The sequence below is a fragment of the Anabrus simplex genome, chromosome 3 (genome assembly GCF_040414725.1).
Source record: "Anabrus simplex isolate iqAnaSimp1 chromosome 3, ASM4041472v1, whole genome shotgun sequence".
Classification (NCBI taxonomy): Eukaryota; Metazoa; Arthropoda; class Insecta; order Orthoptera; family Tettigoniidae; genus Anabrus; species Anabrus simplex.
Window position 1 is genome coordinate 525,948,430 of NC_090267.1, and position 18,574 is coordinate 525,967,003.

The following is an 18,574-nucleotide window of genomic DNA, read 5'->3' on the forward strand; positions in this document are numbered from 1 at the left end:
AAATTTGCAGAAATGGCATCTTTTATGTATGTCCAATATACTGTAACTCATAGTGTAAGGAACAACAATCACCTTTGCAATTTATTTCTAGATAGCTTACCATATTAGAAAATACATTACATTTCACCATTACTGAAGTAACAAGGTGGACTTCTATAACCAATCAGTTCTGAAAAATATAGATTGATTAAATATATTTTTCTCCATTTTTTCAAGAGCTGAGCATAATGAGCAAGCACAATATTAGGATGATCACCCATTCTTTGGATGCTATGATTTTTACCCATCGCTTTATTGATTTGGTATTTATAATCAAAAACTTAGGCCAAGTCTGGATAATATTTTAAACACCAACACTATTGTTATTAATTGTACCATATATTATTTTATGAACAGACCGATGGTGTTGCAATGCGAAGCCTGCTTAGCTCTGTTATTGCTAACTTTTATATGGAGTTCTTTGAAGAGAGAGCTCTGCATATTGCTGTAAATAAACCCTGTTGTTCATACCGTTATGTAGATAACACTGGAGGCACTTGATGACTTTCTTACACATCTGAATAGCATTCACCCTCATATAGAATTTACTGTGGAGAAGGGAAAGAATGGGGAATCAGCCTTCTAGGTTGTTTATCAAAAACCAACACACACAGTCTGATACTTAAACAAAGATTCTAGTCACCATCATGGTCAGAAGCATGCCATGATGGAGACCTTGGTGGATGGTGCTTTTCATGTCTGTGAACCACAGTACCTAGAGGAAGAACTACGGCATCTTGATTAAACCTTACAGTCCAGTGGCTACATGGTACAAGAGGTCAGGAGGGCAGAAGACAGCCAGCTGACAATAAACGAGAACCACCAAGAAAGCAAAGTATCACTTTTACGCCATATATTCGGGATGTTAAGGATCGTACTGGAGGGCTCCTTAAACGTTACGATGTTAAGACCAATTTTCAGCCGAACTGACAGCTACGAAACATGTTACATTTGCTAAAGGTCCACGTGACCCTCTAACATCTACTGGAGTCTATATGATACCGTACAGCTGTGGAGCTGTTTATATTGGCATGACTGTCAGAAGGGTCAAGACTGCCTGACGGAGCACAAATGAACTGTCGCTTGGGGCAATACAGCAAGTCAGCAGTAGCGAAGAAGGCGCTGCTTAACAGAAAGCATGAGATGTGTTATGATGATACTGATATACTGGCCACAACATCCCACTTCCACGCCCGCTTCCACAATGAAGGTATTGAAATACACAAACATCTGGATAACTTTAATAGAAAGGAGAAAGCCGAAGCCAACTAAGATCAGGGACATCACGGTCAACCAACCAAGTGACCCAATCGGAGGTCATGCACTCTGAGATCCTTTCAAACGACAGACTGTTCGGCACAACCCAATCAGAAGCCCTACCCTCAGATTTCAACCAGACGACAGACTGCATGATGCAAACCAATCGGATGCTGCATGCTCAGATATAAATACAGCTGCCTCTGCAGCAACCACCGCAGTCACCAGCGGGACAGAGGAGAGAGTACTTAGACGACGCCACTGCAGCAGAAGTCGAAACGTCTGGCAGGAATGAGAAGAGTGGACCATAGCCTGAAGGATACGGACAGAAACCACTCCAACTGACAAGAATTGCTTTTGTAGAGATATACTTGTGTTTTCTTCTAAACTCACATTCTTTTTTCATGATGTACATACTTACTTTCTGTAATATTATATACTTTTTACAATTGGCTTTACGTTGCATCGACACAGATAGGTCTTTCGATATTGATGGGATAGGAAAGGTTTGGGACTGGGAAGGAAGCAGCCATGGCTTTAATGAAGGTGCATTTGCAGCATTTGCCTGGTGTGAAAATGGGAAAACACGGAAAACCATATTCAGGACGGCCAACAGTGGGGTTTGAACCGAATGCAGGCTCAGACCTGAGTGCCCTTAAACTCAGTCGGTGTTATCTTATAGAGTATTTAGTTTTAGCCTAAATTTGTTTACAAATGTAAGCTTTTCAATAAAGAAACAAATGGACAACTGTTGCATGCCAAGAATTAGAGCAATCAATTTGGTTCATAAAGATTTGACAAGAACCTTGGGTTAGGTTTTGAGAAAACTTTAACTTGGCACTCCAAGATGTAATTGAAGCATTTAATTAAGGAATCATAGATTTAAATTTGAAGTTTTACCATAAGAATAGCACACATGGAAAAGTTCAAACAAATTCAACTTACATTAAAATGATTCTCACTGATATATCACTTCCCAGTTATATTGTCCTTTGGCACATTCACACTCAGATTAGTACACCCTGTACAGCAATAGACACTAGCATAATGGAGAAATACGTGAACTCTGCCCTGTTTCTCAAAGCACACTATAGAGTCAACATCAGACCAATGAGATTGCATACTTTTGTACTTTTATTGGCATTTTTATCATGTTTTGCACTATTATTTCTACATCCTGACTACATTTTTCAATTGTGCATGTACTTTTTCCTAGATATTTGTTCTCAGCTACATCGAACCATCTTGGCGTCCTGGAAGTTGTAGTGGCTAGCTATCCTTACCCCCAACAAGCTGACATCAGTTAAGAAGGCCTTAAGGTGATGAGGCCATAGTTTTGTGTAGGCTGAGGATATGTACCCATCTCCTAAAGAGGGAAGACCGACCATTGTGTTCTTGTGGTGCCAACTTCACCATGGCCCACATCCTCACAGAGTGTGCCAATCTCTCTGGTCTAAGATGGAACCTCGGTCTGCAGGAGGTCTTGCTTCTGATCTCATCATTTTCTTCATATGTGAGAATGGATTATTCAAGGCCTTATCAATTTCAAGTCTTCTGTTACTCAGAGAACTTACATTCCCCATGAAACATCTTGGGGCCGTGTAAGTGGAAATGACAAGCAATGGTGCAAATTTTCTTGTAGGAACAGTTTATCGAGCCCCAAAATCAGTACCGATACAGCATATCACTGACCAGCATGCAACACATCCAGCACAAACACAAAGCTATTTATGAAATAGGCAACTTCAATCTAGATATAGACTGGCTTCTACTCCAAAAAATCCTCTTGAATACAACTTCATAATCATATTCTATGACCGATTTCTTTATCAGCCTGTATCATACTACAATAGACCTCAGCCATCCTCATTGCAGAAAACTGAAGTTATCCTGGTTTTCAGCAATCACTGAGCTATTATAGCCATGTTCTAAGAGCATGGTAAGGACAGTCTGCACTAACAAAAAGGCCAACTGGAACTTGTTATCAACATTGCTCCTTCAATACATTCCCACTCCAAGCTTACTGGACACCTGAGACATGGACTTAGTATGGAACGAATGGCGTGATGCCTTCTTTCCATGTGTAGACCAGGCCATCCTGAACTAGACACATTATTAAAATGATCAGGATTGTTGTATAAAAAGTGGAGAAGTTGCACCAGTGATCTCACCTGGCAGAGGTACAAGAAAGTGATGAATGACATGAAGAATCTTGCAACAATTATGTCCTTAAAATAAGCAGAAATAATAAAGAGATGTGGAAATTCTTGACAAGTAAACCTGGCAACTCATCACCTAGCTCATTCTATGCTAAATAACCCACAAGACATCTTTGAGCCCAGGTCAGGTCAGGAAATATCCTGCTACCGTACGTGACAGTAGACGGTACAACCTGCGACTGTCTGGCCGAGGGTCAGGTGGCCATTACCAAACCTGACAAACAGAAGGGGGGCCAACGGCTACGGGCGGAGGAGTTCCCCTTTTGGAGGCTAGATGATGCCTGTGTGCAGGAAATGGCACATAAATTCATCAGAAGTTGGCAGTCAATGGCTACGAAGGCGGAAGAAGGAACTTTGGAAACACCTCAACGGCGGAGTAGGCAGATAAACTGCCTTGCAGATAGGGAGTGGACCCCAAAGGCTAAGGGAAGATACCCTGACAGAAAACGGACTGGCATGACAGCTAAGTGGGCAGCCCCCTCATCATGCTAGCTTCCGTACGGCTAATAACCCACGTGGAGCGAAATTAACTATTCAGAGAAACATGAGAGTAGCCGGACGGATAACAAGGGAACAACCTGGCACGAAAAGGTATATGAGAATTGGTACTTGGAATGTGACCTCTCTGTCAGGGAAGGAGGTAGAAATAGTCGAAGAAATGCAAAAGTACAAGCTTGCCATACTTGGAGTCAGTGAAACCAAGAGAAAAGGCAATGGCCAAATAAATTTGGATAAGGGATATGTAATGAGATACTCAGGAGTCAGCAGGAATGAACGGGCAAAAGAAGGTGTGGCCATCATTATGTCCGAAGCAGTGGAAAACAAAGTGACAGAATGGGAACCTATTAACTCCAGACTTATCACAGTGGATCTGGAACTAGAAGAATGTATTACGCTATTGAAGATCTATGCGCCCACTGAAGATATGCAAGAAGTAGATAAGGAGCAATTCTATGTTCAAATGCAGAAAGCTATAGACAAAGCTAGGGAAAGAAGTAGACATGTTATTGTGATGGGGGACTGGAATGCTAGGATCGGAAATAGGTTACGTCGAGGACATGGATGTATGGGTCAACATGGAGCAGAACGAACCATCAATACCAATGGTGAAAGAATGCTGGAATTTTGTATTGATAATGAGCTAAGGATTGGCAACACCTTCTTCCCCCATAAAAGTATCCATAAAATAACTTTTGAGGCAGTAGGCCGAGGAGCAAAGAGTTGTATTGACTACTTTTGTTACACTAAGAACATGACTTATGCAGCACTAGATGTAAGGGTCTTCCGCAGTGCAGAAATGAGTACAGAACATCGGCTTCTGGTTATGAAAACAAGGTTCAAGGCTACACCCACACCCTCTCGTCTTCGATTTGAGAAAATAAGAATTTCTGCATTTAGAGAGGAAGAGGTAAGGCATAATTATGCTCTGAAGCTGGGGAAATACTTCAGCAAAGAGAAAGAGAAGAACCTGAGAGAGGTTGGAACTTAGAAGAGAGATGGAGTGAATTTAAGACGAATATTATTAAAGTAGCAGAAGAGGACTGTGGGAAAACTACAGTAAACACACGAAGGAAACGAACAAAGTGGTGGACTGACGAAGTCAAGGAAGTTATAAGGAGGAAAAAGGTAGCTTGGAAGGAGTACATGAGAAGGGTAGAGGACTGGAGGAACTATGTTGAAGAACGTAATGAAGCAAAGCGGCAAGTACAAGAGGCAAAAGAAAGGAACTGGCAGGAATTTAGTGAGGAAATGGAATCAGAATACAGAAATAATCAGAAGAAGTTTTGGAAGATACTAAGATCCCTCCAAGGCAAAACTGGCCACGGGAAATCCTTTATACATGGAGCACGTACTATGAGGATGTGTTCCGCGCAGACCAGAATTTACAAGACGACGCCGGTAACGGGGCAGAAGAAGAACTAGAAGAAGGGGAGACAATTATGCAGAGTGAAGTAAGAGAGGCTATCACTGAAATGAAGGTGGGCAAAGCAGCTGGTTGGGATGGAATTTCACCGGAATTGATGAAGTATGGAGGAGAGGCAGTGGTGAAATGGATGACAAGGATATGCCAACAAGCATGGAGCATTCAGAAGATTCCAAAGGATTGGGAGAAGGACATTATTGTTCCTATCCATAAGAAGGGCAGCACTCTGGACTGTGCAAACTATCAAGCAATTTGTCTTTCCAGTGTGGCCAGAGAGATATACTCTCGCATATTGGAGAGGAGGTTGAGACAAGAAGTAGAGGACAAGTTGGAAGAAGAACAGTGTGCTTTCAGGCCAAGTCGACAAACACACGACCATATATATACACTAAGAACTGTTATAGAGAAAAGACTTAGTCGAGGGAAGGATGTTCTAGCTGCATTTGTCGACCTAAAGGCCGCATTTGACTCGGTACCCAGGGAAGAGCTTTGGGCAGCACTTGAAGACAAAAAGGTAACAAAGACTCTCTTATGCCACATTAGGAGCATGTACAATAGAGTCCAAGAAGTGGTGAGAATAGCTGGTGAATGCTCTAGGGAATTCGAAATGGTGAAGGGAGTAAAGCAGGGTGACAGCTTGAGTCCTTTTCTCTTTGTGATCTTCATGAACCAAGTCATCAAGCAGTGTAAAAGAAGAACTAAAAGAATTAAGGTTGGCAACTGGAACATGAGACCAATATATGTCCAATCCCTGGTCTATACAGACGACATTCTGATTTTGGCTGGGAAAGAGGAGGATCTCCAACAAGCTGTTACTGAATGGGCTTATGCCTTCCAGGACCGTGGGATGGAAGTGAATGCGAGCAAAACCAAGGTCATGCAGTTCACCAAAGGAGAAAAAGTACAGCTTCAAATCAAGTGGAACAATGAGGATATTGACCAAGTAGAACAAATTGAGTATCTGGGCACCATTTTCAGAGAGGATGGAAAATTAGAGGCAGAAATAAACAATAGAATTAGAAAAGCTAATCAAGTTTATTATGATATAAACAACACAATCATAGGGAAGAAAGAAATTATTAGAAACACAAAAATGCGGGTATATCATGCCGTGTACCTGCCAACCCTCCTGTATGGTGCAGAGAGTTGGACAGTGCATAAAAACCTGGAGAGCCGTCTGGTTGCTGCTGAAATGAGATATTTACGGAAAGTTGCCGGGAAAACTCGAAGAGACCATATTAGAAACACCACAGTGAGAGATGAGCTTTAGCAGGAGCCAATAATGGACGTCATTGAGAGGAGAGGATTGGGCTGGATTGGTCACCTAGAAAGAATGGAAGATGAAAGGAAAGCGAAGCAGGTGTGGCGAGCACGAGGGAGGCCACGGATTGAATGGGAGGAGTACATCTTGGGACTGATCAAGAAGCGAGGGAAGACCCTGGGTGAGGTTCAGAGAATGGCACACGATAGAAGAAAGTTTAGTAAATGGCTGAAATGTCCTGACGCCTAACGGCACAAAGGGAAAGAAGAAGAAGAAGAAGACATCTTTGAGGCTTTCAGCGACTGTTTTAAAGAGAACTATGTTAAGCCAAACACAGCAATTAACTTGCACTTGGCCAAGTCATCGCCTCCACCCCTTCCCCTCTGCAATTTGTTCTTCTCTGTACCCGAGAAAATATGACCCCATGCTGTGGGAGGCCCGGATAATATACCTGCAGTGTGCGGAAGCTCTAGCACCCTGCCTGTGCACACTATTCAACGACTCCTTCATTAACCCTGGAGCGCCACACTCACAAAACGTATACGTAAATACCACAGTGGGGTTTGCTTGACCCAAGCAAATTGTACTCATTCATATACATCCTTTGAATTTTACCACTTGTTCCTATTGTATAGTTGGAGGACTCCAGTAAATGAATATTTTGATCTCTAGCACTTACATATTTTAATTAATTAAATTACAATAAAAGCAATTACACCCTGAAAATTGCAGAGATATGTGAATACATACTTTTTGCTGGCATAGTGGATAATTTTCATCAATTTTTGGAGCACCTTTGCAGTAAAGGTATTAAACGGTTTTAAAGCAGTCACTCCATATTGATAGCACTGATAGTTCACCTTACTGAGAGGTTACAAAATACGTCACAGGAGATGTTCCCAATTGACACATACCATGGCACGGTGACTCTGACAAAATGGCTTCGCACACTGTGAACAGACTGCGTTGGTTTTTCTGTCATTCTGCCTCGAACAGATGGCACATCAAAGCTTCCTCCGAACATCACATTGGATGGGCACTTGGTTAATCACTTCATTATTCAAAATTTGAGCAATTGTACTGTAGGTATACTGAGCCAATTGTGAAGGTGATTCCTCTTCCCTTGTTTCAATCCTGAATTGGCAAGGTTAAAAAGAAGACTCCACCACCGAACATGTGACGAAGTTCTTCTACAGGTAGAGTATGTATTGCACCTTTAGTTTCATTGTATGTGTGAATCATGTGAGGTTTAATTCACAGAGTTATCATGATGCACAGTTGATAACAAAATTACCAACTTGTTTTGCTTATGTGAATACGACACAAGTGTTTTCTTACAATCAAATGCAAATCTCAATGTACCTGTAGGTTTTTTGGTGAGAAAACTTGGTGGGATTTCTTTCTTATTTTCTGTACTAATTCAGGAGCATGTCAGCAAGAGGAACTGATGCAAACCACTTGTCAACCGTTACATTCCCATTTGAAAATGAAGAGATTCAATGAGTTTGAAAACATAAGTAGGCACCGATTCATTTTCCTCGCACTGAACTTTTCCTATATATGGCATTGCATTCATCATGTAGGATGTTCTAGCATCATTCAGCGTGAGTACCTTTATTCTGTACTTATCAGGTTTTGAACCTATGTATTTGGAAGCTACCTTTGCCATGGAATCCGATGAGCTGTTCATCCACGGTACAATATTCATACGCGGTTTAATGTTTTACAACTTTCAACAAAGCAGTCCCATACTTCTCTTATTGCAGCCAATTTGTCTATCTTTTTCCTTTCATAACAGCCCTCTTTGCTATCTAATAAAGAAGGAATAGAAATGTTTGTTCTGACATTGTCGCCGTTCTCAGATGTGACAGATCAGAGGTCTTTTGTGTTAGACACTCGTAGAGCCCTTGATATGTGTAATAGCCCCAGGAGTGCCTTTATTTCACTAACAGTGGTTTCTTTCGTATAGCTTTATTGATAACACATGACGAATTTCTTTGATAGTGGTGAGTCACAAGTACAACAATGACCAAGCTTCAAGAGGAGTTGTTACAGCACCAGGAAGATGTTTTTACTCACTGGTGAGCCCCTTTTCCCCGGAGTGTGTGAAGTCCAGGCTGGATACATGGCACCTTGAACCAGACACCTTATCTTCAACTTCGGTGTCAGTTTCATACTCAGCATTGAATTGACTGTCCTTGAACATATTGTCAGATTCACCACTGATATCCTGCTCATGTCACTATCTTCTACTGTTATGATCTGATAGTCCTTCCTTGGAATTAGTCATTTCAAACACTGTCTCTAACACCAATTTGTTATCACATAGTAAGTAATGCTATCATAGTATGACAAGGTACTTACTCAATTTGAAAACATGACTCACTAGTCTACAGTTTCATATAAAAGACATATTCGATAATATGTGACTGGAAAAGTGCTAATGAGCTGCCGGTATACAGAAGGGCGATGAGGAAAGGGTTGAAAATTACAGGCCACTGTGTGTAAATGCATGGAGCAAGTAAACTGCGTGTTTTTTCCTGCACAACATTATTGACAAGGACAGTTTAACTTGATGTGATACGAATTGATTGTATCGCACTATATTGGTCCAGGTGTCTCAGCATAGGAGGCAATTTATTGGCATGGACAAGATCTTTCCTGGAGGGTATGGGGTACAACAGTAACATCTGGAGTAATACCAGGTTCTTCTCTTCACTGTCTGTCTCCCAGGTTGCGTCTCATATGGTGTGCTGTAGAGGTGTGGCGCGGTGAGAATGAAGAAATCTGAGATACACATCGTACTGCAGTGGACTGTTAAGGTTGCCATATCAACTCCATCACGGGATGAAACTCAGCATTTCATTTCAAGATAAAAGGGAGGAAGAAATTAATGGAAAATTATTTTTAGGAACTGCTTTTAGAGGGGGCTCATTTTGATATTCACAGGAAAACGGCTGTGAAAATCAAGATTTAACAAAAGGGGGGAAGAGACTATTAACTCAAGTGGACAGGGAGAGGTGGGTTTAGTGGGGCTCATTTTAGTTTTCACACCATAACGACAGGATAAACATTTGTGAAAGATAAAACGAGCAAGAAACTAAGCTGCAAACAGGCGTTGTATACAGCTACTGCACTCACTATTGAAGAACAGGGAAATTGGAGGAAAAAATAGTACAGGCTCGGGAGGTGAGATATGCAGTTAATAAATTTGCCCAGGCAACCCCGGGTACTACTGTGCCCTCGTATTACACTGTGAAAAGAATGGTAAAAATTAAAGGGGCTTGTGATAAAATAGGCCAGAGCAAAGTGTAACTTCCACTGAAGTCCCAGTGGTGGTGCTGAGTAATAGCATTCAGAGTGCGTCTGAGTGTTACAAAACATGTTGCTCATAGGGTCAGTCATGCTGGCCCAGTGAGGAAAGCAATGGCAAACTACCTCACTCCTTGTCTTGCCTAGTATGTCTCATTTTGGTACTGCCATTGGTTTTTGTGGTTTTCCTATAACTGTCTCTGGGCTGATGACCTAACAGACAAGAATTAAGAGTTAAATAACAAAGCAAGCCCAGATAAAAATTATAGCAAATTTCTGCACCAGTACAAGTCATGTATCGCTGCACAACACAGCGACAACTGCTGTATAGTACGAGACACACAACTAAACATGCTGGTACCAGAGCAACGCAGAAGGAAAGCGTACTTCCTCCCTGTGAATAGAGAACGTTAATTATTTTAATAACTCATGGACAAAAAGTCTCATCCTTCATAATACTTTACATCATAACATTCATTAAAGATGAGGGATTATGGGTGTCTTGGGGCATGTTCACCCCTTGTAGAGCAGTATGTCTTCTTGACAAGGAATTCAGATTACTGTGACAATATACAGTGTGAAGAGGCAAGGGCTCCTATATGAATTAAAGAGTCTTCAGTCAGGAGCAATAAGGTCCCTACTGACGTATGCAGAGAATACGTCGCCGCGCCATCACTCCCCTTCCATGGTGACAATAGCCGAAGAAACTGACCTGATCTTACTTCGGAGACATCCCTTCTTAATTGCTACTGTTATTTGTCCGCCTTAAGGAAGGGTTTCTATTAGCGTTCCCCAAAGCTATGGAATCGCTCTCAAGCGACGGATGAATGAGCGAATGGTAGACTGGAAGTGTGCGATTAGCTGATTATCAATAAGCACAATGAATGATCTGTAGCAGAGTACTATTTAAGTATTTTGTAAACTATGTAAATAGTCAGGTCTACAGAACGATGGGGTCACCCTGTTTTCTCTAGACCTTCCATATTTCTGAAAAGAATTAAGGCAAAAAATAAAACTAATACTTTTTATGCATTTGTGTCCTTTTTTACTCAATATTTTGTTTTGTTTTATGCTTAAAATCATTTTCAAAATTCCTTTCTTATAATAATAATAATAATAATAATAATAATAATAATAATAATAATAATAATAATAATAATAATAATAATAATAATAACTATTATTATCATTGTTATTATTATTTTGGAGGTTATTTTCTAATTTATCACATGTTCTCAGTGTCAGAAGTTTTGTGCACAAACAACCCGCTCGTCTGGATTCCCAACATTGATGATGATAAGGTAAGGAGATGACACACGGGTCTGCTTAGGACTTCATATGCGCCACATTATATGAACACTGCAGACAGGTCTCGAGGAGATATTCTCATGGTGAAACCCTATGTCAGCACACAGGTCTGCTTAGGACTCCATACGCGCCACATTATATGAACACTGCAGACAGGTCTCGAGGAGATATTCTCATGGTGAAACCCTATGTCAGCACACAGGTCTGCTTAGGACTTCATACGCGCCACACTATATGAACACTGCAGACAGGTCTCGAGGAGATATTCCCATGGTGAAACCCTATGTCAGCACATGGTCTGCTTAGGACCTCATACAAACCACACTATATGAACACTGCAGACAGGTCTCGAGGAGATATTCTCGTGGTGAAACCCTATGTCAGCACGATAGACTGCTTAGGACTTCATACGCGCCACACTATATGAACACTGCAGACAGGTCTCGAGGAGATATTCTCATGGCGAAACCCTATGTTAGCACGCTGGTCTGCTTAGGACTTCATACGCGCCACACTGTATGAACACTGCAGACAAGTCTCGAGGAGATATTCTCATGGTGAAACCCTATGTCAGCGCATGGTCTGCTTAGGACCTCATACAAACCACACTATATGAACACTGCCGGGAGGTTTCTAGGAGACATTCTCATGGTGAAACCCTATGTCAGCACGCTGGTCTGCTTAGGACTTCATACGGGACACACTATATGAACACTGCAGACAGGTCTCGAGGAGATATTCTCATGGTGAAACCCTATGTCAGCACACAGGTCTGCTTAGGACTTCATACGCGCCACACTATATGAACACTGCAGACAGGTCTCGAGGAGATATTCACATGGTGAAACCCTATGTCAGCACACGGGTCTGCTTAGGACTTCATACGCGCCACACTACATGAACACTGCAGACAGGTCTCGAGGAGATATTCTCATGGTGAAACCCTATGTCAGCACACAGGTCTGCTTAGGACTTCATACGCGCCACACTATATGAACACTGCAGACAGGTCTCCAGGAGATATTCTCATGGTGAAACCCTATGTCAGCACACGGGTCTGCTTAGGACTTCATACGCGCCACACTATATGAACACTGCAGACAGGTCTCCAGGAGATATTCTCATGGTGAAACCCTATGTCAGCACAAGGGTCTGCTTAGGACTTCATATGCGCCACACTGTATGAACACTGCAGACAGGTCTCAAGGAGATATTCTCATGGTGAAACCCTATGTCAGCACACTGGTCTGCTTAGAACTTCATACGCGCCACACTATATGAACACTGCGGGCAGATTTCTAGGAGACATTCTCATGGTGAAACCCTATGTCAGCATGCTGGTCTGCTTAGGACTTCATACGTGCCACACTATATGAACACTGCAGACAGGTTTCTAGGAGAAATTCTCATGGTGAAACCGTATGTCAGCATGCTGGTCTGCTTAGGACTTCATACGCGCCACACTATATGAACACTGCAGACAGGTCTCGGGGAGATATTCTCATGATGAAACCCCATGTCAGCACACGGGTCAGCTTAGGACTTCATACGCGCCAAACTATATGAACACTGCAAACAGGTCTCGAGGAGATATTCTCATGGTGAAACCCTATGTCAGCACACGGGTCTGCTTAGGACTTCATACGCGCCACACTCTATGAACACTGCAGACAGGTCTCGAGGAGATATTCTCATGGTGAAACCCTATGTCAGCACACGGGTCTGCTTAGGACTTCATACGCGCCACACTCTATGAACACAGCAGACAGATCTCGAGGAGATATTCTCATAGTGAAACCCTATGTCAGCACGCTGGTCTGCTTAGGACTTCATACGTGCCACACCATATGAACACTGCAGACAACCCTCAAGGAGATATTCTCGTGGTGAAACCCTATGTCAGCACACAGGTCTGCTTAGGAACTCATACAAAGCACACTATATGAACACTGCAGACAGGTCTCAAGGAGATATTCTCATGATGAAACCCCATGTCAGCACACGGGTCTGCTTAGGACTTCATACGCGCCACACTATATGAACACCGCAGACAGGCCTCGAGGAGATATTCTCTCAGTGAAACACTATGTCAGCACACGGGTCTGCTTACGACTTCATACGCGCCACACTCTATGAACACGGCAGACAGGTCTCGAGGAGATATTCTCATGGTGAAACCCTATGTCAGCACATGGTCTGCTTAGGACCTCATACAAACCACACTATATGAACACTGCAGACAGGTCTCGAGGAGATATTCTCATCTTGAAACCCTATGTCAGCACACTGGTCTGCTTAGGACTTCATACGCGCCACACTATATGAACACTGCAGACAGGTCTCGAGGAGATGTTCTCATGGTGAAACCCTACGTCAGCACACGGGTCTGCTTAGGACTTCATACGCACCACACTATATGAACACTGCAGACAGGTCTCGAGGAGATATTCTCATGGTGAAACCCTATGTCAGCACATGGTCTGCTTAGGACCTCATACAAACCACACTATATGAACACTGCAGACAGGTCTTGAGGAGATATTCTCATGATGAAACCCTATGTCAGCACGATAGACTGCTTAGGACTTCATACGCGCCACACTATATGAACACTGCAGACAGGTCTTGAGGAGATATTCTCATGGTGAAACCCTATGTTAGCACGCTGGTCTGCTTAGGACTTCATACGCGCCACACTATATGAACACTGCAGACAGGTCTCGAGGAGATATTCCCATGGTGAAACCCTATGTCAGCACATGGTCTGCTTAGGACCTCATACAAACCACACTATATGAACACTGCAGACAGGTCTCGAGGAGATATTCTCGTGGTGAAACCCTATGTCAGCACGATAGACTGCTTAGGACTTCATACGCGCCACACTATATGAACACTGCAGACAGGTCTCGAGGAGATATTCTCATGGCGAAACCCTATGTTAGCACGCTGGTCTGCTTAGGACTTCATACGCGCCACACTGTATGAACACTGCAGACAAGTCTCGAGGAGATATTCTCATGGTGAAACCCTATGTCAGCGCATGGTCTGCTTAGGACCTCATACAAACCACACTATATGAACACTGCCGGGAGGTTTCTAGGAGACATTCTCATGGTGAAACCCTATGTCAGCACGCTGGTCTGCTTAGGACTTCATACGGGACACACTATATGAACACTGCAGACAGGTCTCGAGGAGATATTCTCATGATGAAACCCTATGTCAGCACATAGTCTGCTTAGGACCTCATACAAACCACACTATATGAACACTGCCGGCAGGTTTCTAGGAGACCTTCTCACGGTGAAACCCTATGTCAGCACGCTGGTCTGCTTAGGACTTCATACCGGACACACTATATGAACACTGCAGACAGGTCTCGAGGAGATATTCTCATGGTGAAACCCTATGTGAGCACAAGGGTCTGTTTAGGACTTCATACATGCCACACTATATGAACACTGCAGACAGGTCTCCAGGAGATATTCTCATGGTGAAACCCTATGTTAGCACACTGGTCTGCTTAGGACTTCATACGCGCCACACTATGTGAACACTGCAGACAGGTCTCCAGGAGATATTCTCATGGTGAAACCCTATGTCAGCACAAGGGTCTGCTTAGGACTTCATATGCGCCACACTGTATGAACACTGCAGACAGGTCTCAAGGAGATATTCTCATGGTGAAACCCTATGTCAGCACACTGGTCTGCTTAGGACTTCATACGCGCCACACTATATGAACACTGCAGGCAGATTTCTAGGAGACATTCTCATGGTGAAACCCTATGTCAGCATGCTGGTCTGCTTAGGACTTCATACGTGCCACACTATATGAACACTGCAGACAGGTTTCTAGGAGAAATTCTCATGGTGACACCGTATGTCAGCATGCTGGTCTGCTTAGGACTTCATACGCGCCACACTATATGAACACTGCAGACAGGTTTTGAGGAGATATTCTCATGATGAAACCCCATGTCAGCACACGGGTCTGCTTAGGACTTCATACGCGCCAAACTATATGAACACTGCAAACAGGTCTCGAGGAGATATTCTCATGGTGAAACCCTATATCAGCACACGGGTCTGCTTATGACTTCATACGCGCCACACTCTATGAACACTGCAGACAGGTCTCGAGGAGATATTCTCATGGTGAAACCCTATGTCAGCACACGGGTCTGCTTAGGACTTCATACGCGCCACACTCTATGAACACAGCAGACAGATCTTGAGGAGATATTCTCATGGTGAAACCCTATGTCAGCACGCTGGTCTGCTTAGGACTTCATACGTGCCACACTATATGAACACTGCAGACAACCCTCAAGGAGATATTCTCATGGTGAAACCCTATGTCAGCACACAGGTCTGCTTAGGAACTCATACAAAGCACACTCTATGAACACTGCAGACAGGTCTCAAGGAGATATTCTCATGATGAAACCCCATGTCAGCACACGGGTCTGCTTAGGACTTCATACGCGCCACACTATATGAACACCGCAGACAGGCCTCGAGGAGATATTCTCTCAGTGAAACACTATGTCAGCACACGGGTCTGCTTACGACTTCATACGCGCCACACTCTATGAACACGGCAGACAGGTCTCGAGGAGATATTCTCATGGTGAAACCCTATGTCAGCACATGGTCTGCTTAGGACCTCATACAAACCACACTATATGAACACTGCAGACAGGTCTCGAGGAGATATTCTCATCTTGAAACCCTATGTCAGCACACTGGTCTGCTTAGGACTTCATACGCGCCACACTATATGAACACTGCAGACAGGTCTCGAGGAGATGTTCTCATGGTGAAACCCTACGTCAGCACACGGGTCTGCTTAGGACTTCATACGCGCCACACTATATGAACACTGCAGACAGGTCTCGAGGAGATATTCTCATGGTGAAACCCTATGTCAGCACATGGTCTGCTTAGGACCTCATACAAACCACACTATATGAACACTGCAGACAGGTCTTGAGGAGATATTCTCATGATGAAACCCTATGTCAGCACGATAGACTGCTTAGGACTTCATACGCGCCACACTATATGAACACTGCAGACAGGTCTTGAGGAGATATTCTCATGGTGAAACCCTATGTTAGCACGCTGGTCTGCTTAGGACTTCATACGCGCCACACTATATGAACACTGCAGACAGGTCTCGAGGAGATATTCCCATGGTGAAACCCTATGTCAGCACATGGTCTGCTTAGGACCTCATACAAACCACACTATTTGAACACTGCAGACAGGTCTCGAGGAGATATTCTCGTGGTGAAACCCTATGTCAGCACGATAGACTGCTTAGGACTTCATACGCGCCACACTATATGAACACTGCAGACAGGTCTCGAGGAGATATTCTCATGGCGAAACCCTATGTTAGCACGCTGGTCTGCTTAGGACTTCATACGCGCCACACTGTATGAACACTGCAGACAAGTCTCGAGGAGATATTCTCATGGTGAAACCCTATGTCAGCGCATGGTCTGCTTAGGACCTCATACAAACCACACTATATGAACACTGCCGGCAGGTTTCTAGGAGACATTCTCATGGTGAAACCCTATGTCAGCACGCTGGTCTGCTTAGGACTTCATACGGGACACACTATATGAACACTGCAGACAGGTCTCGAGGAGATATTCTCATGATGAAACCCTATGTCAGCACATAGTCTGCTTAGGACCTCATACAAACCACACTATATGAACAATGCCGGCAGGTTTCTAGGAGACATTCTCACGGTGAAACCCTATGTTAGCACACTGGTCTGCTTAGGACTTCATACGCGCCACACTATGTGAACACTGCAGACAGGTCTCCAGGAGATATTCTCATGGTGAAACCCTATGTCAGCACAAGGGTCTGCTTAGGACTTCATATGCGCCACACTGTATGAACACTGCAGACAGGTCTCAAGGAGATATTCTCATGGTGAAACCCTATGTCAGCACACTGGTCTGCTTAGGACTTCATACGCGCCACACAATATGAACACTGCAGGCAGATTTCTAGGAGACATTCTCATGGTGAAACCCTATGTCAGCATGCTGGTCTGCTTAGGACTTCATACGTGCCACACTATATGAACACTGCAGACAGGTTTCTAGGAGAAATTCTCATGGTGACACCGTATGTCAGCATGCTGGTCTGCTTAGGACTTCATACGCGCCACACTATATGAACACTGCAGACAGGTTTTGAGGAGATATTCTCATGATGAAACCCCATGTCAGCACACGGGTCTGCTTAGGACTTCATACGCGCCAAACTATATGAACACTGCAAACAGGTCTCGAGGAGATATTCTCATGGTGAAACCCTATGTCAGCACACGGGTCTGCTTATGACTTCATACGCGCCACACTCTATGAACACTGCAGACAGGTCTCGAGGAGATATTCTCATGGTGAAACCCTATGTCAGCACACGGGTCTGCTTAGGACTTCATACGCGCCACACTCTATGAACACAGCAGACAGATCTTGAGGAGATATTCTCATGGTGAAACCCTATCTCAGCACGCTGGTCTGCTTAGGACTTCATACGTGCCACACTATATGAACACTGCAGACAACCCTCAAGGAGATATTCTCATGGTGAAACCCTATGTCAGCACACAGGTCTGCTTAGGAACTCATACAAAGCACACTATATGAACACTGCAGACAGGTCTCAAGGAGATATTCTCATGATGAAACCCCATGTCAGCACACGGGTCTGCTTAGGACTTCATACGCGCCACACTATATGAACACCGCAGACAGGCCTCGAGGAGATATTCTCTCAGTGAAACACTATATCAGCACACGGGTCTGCTTACAACTTCATACGCGCCACACTATATGAACACTGCAGACAGGTCTCGAGGAGATATTCTCATGGTGAAACCCTATGTCAGCACATGGTCTGCTTAGGACCTCATACAAACCACACTATATGAACACTGCAGACAGGTCTTGAGGAGATATTCTCATGATGAAACCCTATGTCAGCACGATAGACTGCTTAGGACTTCATACGCGCCACACTATATGGACACTGCAGACAGGTCTTGAGGAGATATTCTCATGGTGAAACCCTATGTCAGCACGCTGGTCTGCTTAGGACTTCATACGCGCCACACTATATGAACACTGCAGACAGGTCTCGAGGAGATATTCCCATGGTGAAACCCTATGTCAGCACATGGTCTGCTTAGGACCTCATACAAACCACACTATATGA

General features: G+C 43.6%; 1 protein-coding gene across 6 annotated transcripts in view; it reads left to right on the forward strand.

Annotated features, from left to right (window-relative positions):
• kar (monocarboxylate transporter 10-like protein kar) overlaps positions 1-18,574 on the forward strand; it is a 556,067-nt gene that overhangs the window by 456,137 nt on the left and 81,356 nt on the right. The window lies entirely within an intron of this gene.